The following is a 6,000-nucleotide window of genomic DNA, read 5'->3' on the forward strand; positions in this document are numbered from 1 at the left end:
CGGTGGCTGGCCCTATCATCATAAAACCTTTGTAGCTACCTACTTTCCGTGTATTTTGATGAAAAATCTTATATCATTGTGAGGTGACCCCCAGAAAAACAATAAATAAATAGGTCATTTGGCAGCTTGTTTATACTCGTAGAAACCCAACTTTCATGAGTTGCATGTGAAAAAAATTATTAAATATTGTTTTATCTGACAATGTCTAACATAAAAAAGGTGAGTGGAATATTCAGATAAATTTAGGGCTTTCAGCTGCTTGTTGGTTGTTGTTCAATACATTCCACGATATTTCAACTGGGCACCTACCAGTCATTCTCAGCAGAGCCATTGAAGATTGACAGTGACCTATTCCACAATATGCAGGGTATTTTGTTTTAACTTGAGACAACTAAATTCTTGAAAAATATATTCTTGGTGCAGAGTTAATACTAGGAAAGGTGCCATCTGTCTATAACCAATTGGATACCTCCTTACCACACCACCTGCACAGGCAAGGTCAACTTTGTATTTTAAAATGGGAACATCCCATTTTTATTGCATATTCAGATTCTACAGCAAAAAATATGTATGCTTTACTCAAACTATTGTTTCCCATATGTGGTAGGTGGTGCTCTAATTGACAAATATCAAATGTACCTGTTTTTGCACTTAAGAACTAATGCATTTGATTCTACCTATCATTTTTGTGACATGGATGTAAACCTTTGTGTTCTGACAGTGTTGCCAATGTGATGATACAGTACAAATAATATGGCTAGACATTGACGTTTCTGTGAAATAGGCTACTTTATGGTATGTAGTTTTCTGTTCTCTATGGGGTTGATTTTAGTGTGTCCGCAAACCACCAAAATGCTTGATTTCAGTGGCTGCCCTTGAAGCCTGGCATGAGGCTGTTTGTTTCCATCCAAGCACCATAACTCTCTTGGTGGGTGATGTGCAGCCACCAGCAGAACACAGACCACAATCATTGTAATAATTTAAAATCTCCATCAAGAGATGGGGCACCTCTCATGGATACCTACTAAAATAAAGGTGAGAGGCAAGAGGAGTCACCAATATCAAGCATCCTGATAGGAACAGGAAACTATCTTGGATGGTGGATGGCAAACCACTTTCATCCAAAAGACTGCAGGCCTTCTGGGATCAGTGGACACTTTTTACTGTGGAAGGCCAGAATTTTCAAAACTCCTTGCAGTGTGGTATGGCTTAAATAGATCAGACGACGTGCACCATGAAAGAATGCTGCACTGATCATCAACACTGCACTCTCCTTTTACAGCTAAGCTAGTCCGCCGTTGTCAAACTTTGTATTCCCACTGGGCGTTCAAAAGTGCATGATAAAACAATTATTCTGACCAAAGCAATGCCTTCTTGAGATCCTATTATTAAAGAATCTGTGTAAATATACCCTGGTGGAAAATCTGATGAACCACGATAGTTGCTATCAGTTGGTCAGTGCATGAAATCCTATGATCTCCACGATTTTCTCTAATCAAAGATGACAGTGTGTTCCCCGAGGCCACAGTGAGCAGTAATTCAGAGGACACCTATGCATCAAGCAAGTTGGTGCAGTGGTTGGCACACTGGACTCCCATTGAGGAGGACATCAATTCAAACCTTTGTCCAGACATCCAAATTTAGGTTTTTCATGATTGCCCTAAATTAATCCAGGCAAATGTTGGGATGGCTCCTTTGAAAGAGGATGGCTTCTGACTTACTTTCGCATCCTTGACACAATCCAAGCTTAAGCTCCGCCTGTAAAGACCTTGATATTGGTGGGACATTAAACCCTATCTTTCTTCCTTTCCTTCCTGAGTTCGGCAATTCTGTGAGGGTGGTGCCACTAGTTAGTGAAGTCCACATGTCAAATTGATTTTGACTCAGGCACGGAATACTCACAGACATCTTTGTCAGTCTCCAGTGGCTCCCCAAAGGATGACTGGTAGTGCCCACTTGAAATACTATGGACTGTATTGAACGACAATCAGCCTCAAGCCCAAAATTTGTTTGCACGTAATCATAACTAAATACCCAGTTTCAGTGCTTAGACCGAGCGAGGTGGCGCAGTGGTTAGCACACTGGACTCGCATTCGGGAGGACGACGGTTCAATCCCGTCTCCAGCCATCCTGATTTAGGTTTTCCGTGATTTCCCTAAATCGTTTCAGGCAAATGCCGGGATGGTTCCTTTGAAAGGGCACGGCCGATTTCCTTCCCAATCCTTCCCTAACCCGAGCTTGCGCCCCGTCTCTAATGACCTCGTTGTCGACGGGACGTTAAACACTAACCACCACCATCAATGCTTAGAGACATTATGTGGAGAGGATGTGGAATAGATTTACAAGGAAGTTACCATGGATGAAAGACTTAACTCTCTCTGAAACATATTGTGTTGGCACTCTGAACTATTTCTACCATTGAAACAAATGAGGATCAGATTAATCATGAGGAGAGATAAGGGTAGGATAATGCATGGGATTAGAGGGAGAACAGTTGCTAATTCAGTGGACAAGCTGTAATCTACATCTACATCCATACTCTGCGAACCACTGTGAAGTCCATAGTAGATGATACTTTCTCTTTCCATTCATCAATGGAGTATGGGAACAAAGACTGCTTAAATGCCTCAGTGGCACTATGATTAGCAAAACTTCTGTGTTTTTTCCCTAAGAGGTGTATGTTCTTAGATTTCTCATTTAATATTGGTTCTTGAAACTGTGTAAGTAGGCACTGTGGAGTAATTAGTACCTTTCTTCAGGCATCTGCTAGTTCAGGGTTTTTAGCATTTCTTTGCATTACTGTCCTTCTCAGCATTCGATAACTGAAGGATCATTTCATATGGGCACAAAATCACACAGCCAAGTAATAAAATAAAAAGTCAAATGATACTAAAGATCACCTGTCCCTGGTGAATTGTCGCAATTGGTTTTCCTAACAGCATCACATAAAACCATCACTGCTATGGAAAGGAGCCATTTTAACAATTTTCATAGAGCTTTCCAATTTTTTTAAGTTTAACATGTTTTACCAATGCATTCTTAAGGAAAAGCTATCATGCTTGGCATGTAATGCACCTTCTTGATAAACATAAGACTGTTAAAATTCACTGTTGTGTTCATTACACATCCAACCAACCCAACAACTTTTCTGACATCAATATTTACCACATGGAAGTGCCACCTTGTGTGAAACTACTGCCTCAAAATGAAACACCTTCCTTTCACATGCCAACTTTCAAGTGCAGCACTCTTATGTAGTCACACATCACATGATAATTACAGTTGCCCTCAGTGGCTCAGCATTCACTAGCTGGGTACAGGATTGGTGACGCCAGAGTTCCTGAGCTGGGAACTGGTAAGTGCCCCAATCCTCTGTCACTGTAATCTCTGGGCATGCTTCAGCGACCACTGTGTGGCACAACAGTGGAACATTGTGTGTCACGGGGAACAGGGATCTTGGGTTGAACACTCGGATCGTAAGGATGGTAAAGACCTCTACGAAAAAAACCTCAATGTCAAGGAGTGCTGTTCACTGGTGAGATGCACGGATGTTGAAGTGGAACAGTCGTTAGTAGGCAACCTCTGGAGAACCTGCCACACATCACTTGTATAAGGCCTACTTAGCCACATAGGGCTTTGTCTAGGTTGACTTTTATTTTCCAAACTGCTTCATGGGACCAAGATGAAGCCCTCAAAATTCTCCTCCCAGCAGAATGGTTGGCCCACTGGTAGGTACCAACACACAAGAAAACAAGAGGACTCATGGAGCAAGTCCTCCAGATTTTGGGTTTACACAGAGTTCTTCATGGAATAGTAACAGAATGCATACAGTTGCTCAGAATGTATTGTTGATTGTGAAATGGAAAGTGGGCAGCTTTGAAAAGATTTTGCCTTTTTGCATTCAAAAAGATTTAAAGGGCTTCACAAATACATTAAAATCAATAAGGCAATTGCATAATGGCATGCTGTTTGTTGAACTGTTAGTTCCTGACTAGCAACCAACCACCTAAAAGCTAAATGTATTGGGAAATATGCCCTAGAAATGGAGCTTCACACACCTTGAACTATAGCAAAGGTGTTGTGTCATTAAGAGATCTAGTAGACATTCCCAAGGAGGAACTTTAAAGATGACTGGACTCAAGAAGAGATCATTGATGTGCAAAATATATGGAAAAGGGTGGATGGGGATCTAGTAAAATCTGTCTTCCCCCATCCTTATGTTTAGTAGCACGAAACTTCCATAGCATATCAAGCAGATTTCCTTTGCCTAAGTGTATGGCTTAATGTCCCCAACCCAACACGCTGTTCTAAATGCCAGCACTTTGAGCACGCCATCTTAGGGTGTAAGAGTGGAGCCACTTGAGAATCGTTAAAAAGGCTAGTTCCTCAGCCAGTGCATCTGTACAAAAGGAGGTTCTAGTGTTACTACTAGTACCTGCATTTTTCAGTGCACTTGTAAAGCTGCAGTTGCTTCAGAGCCCACTGCCATCCTTAGAACATCAAATAAAGCCACAGTTCTCACCATTGTGATGCTCCCGGTATTCCGCGACCTCCCCATCATGGCACAAAGAAAGAGTGAAAGCGCAACCCCAGTGATAAATGGCTCCCATACCACAGTGGAACATAGGTAGGTTCAGGACTCAGTGTAGGAACTGAAACTCCTGGCAGAGGCACACCCACTGTGTTTGTGTTTACAGTAAACACAATTCTAAGTCACTGAAGCCCTTTGCTATGGTGCTGTACCGTAATCCGAAAGGATGACCTGACTGAGGGAAGAGCCAAGGGAGAGGTTGCTGTGTTTGTTCGTAATACACACAACTACCCTGCTCTCTCCTTGGTAACTGACCTAAAATCTGTATCCATCGCAGTTCATGTGGGTCAGAAGCTCACTATTTGATTACTGTGCTTGCTTCTGCAAAATGCGATAGACTCTGAGGCTCTCACAGCTCTTATTGCGCACCTCTCCCACCCATTTCTCGTACTGGGTGATTGAAATGCCTATAATTTATTATGGGGCTCAAACTATTCTTACTCTAGGGATCAAGTCTTGGAGACCCCATCCACGCCCTCCCTGCTGGTCCGGGGGTTAGAATAGACCTGAGGTATCGCTGCCTGTCATAAGAGGCGACTAAATGGAGTCTCTCACTTTTCAGCCCTATAAGTTCAGGTCCCATTTTATGGTTTGACCTGCCACCTTCCAAATTATACATAAATGCGGGCCATATGGGGATGGATGCCTTACATGGTGCATGTGTTATCCATAGTGCCCTTCGATCTCATGAACCTCTTGTCATGGATTTGCATCTCCACCTGCAATTCAACTATTTGGGTGAGGACACTTTCTGGGGTGTGTAATCTTCTTCCATTGTCTCCAGTCGTCTTTCACCCCCATGACTATATTGGATTTCTCTGCACCCAATATCCAGCATGGCAGCCAGTCCATTGAGGTGGGGCCGTCATGTACACATTTGGATACAGGGCTCGCACTGCTGATACCTGAGCTGTAAACTCTCCATGTATGCCAAGGAGTAGATGCCCGTCTTCCTGGTGCATCAGGACTCCTGGCAACGGCCATCATGCCAGGTGGTCTTTGCCGTGGCTGGGTGGCGCCCGTGGGGAGAGCCCCTGATTGGAGTGGGTGGCATCAGGGCGGATGACCCACAATGAAGCGGACTAAGTCATCTCTTGCTGGTGACCGTACGGCGCCAACAGTCTCTAAGAAGGGCAAGATTGAGTACATTGCTGACACAGATGACCCTAAATGGTTTTCTCCCTCGCTAGACCATGGGAGGAACGTAGAGCTACAGAAAGAAGAGAGCCATATTTGCTCCGTATTTAGTCTGTAGCAGAATGAGCGGGGACTTCTTTCTAGCTATGAAGCCTCAATTTTTTGTTGAACATCTTGAGTATAAGTTTGGGGAAGTGACAGCGCTGTCCGAGATGAGAAGCAGTGCAGTCTTGATTCAGATAGCATCCCCAGCCCAATCCTGGGTGTTACTC

The sequence above is a fragment of the Schistocerca americana genome, chromosome 5 (assembly GCF_021461395.2).
Source record: "Schistocerca americana isolate TAMUIC-IGC-003095 chromosome 5, iqSchAmer2.1, whole genome shotgun sequence".
NCBI classification, from domain to species: domain Eukaryota; kingdom Metazoa; phylum Arthropoda; class Insecta; order Orthoptera; family Acrididae; genus Schistocerca; species Schistocerca americana.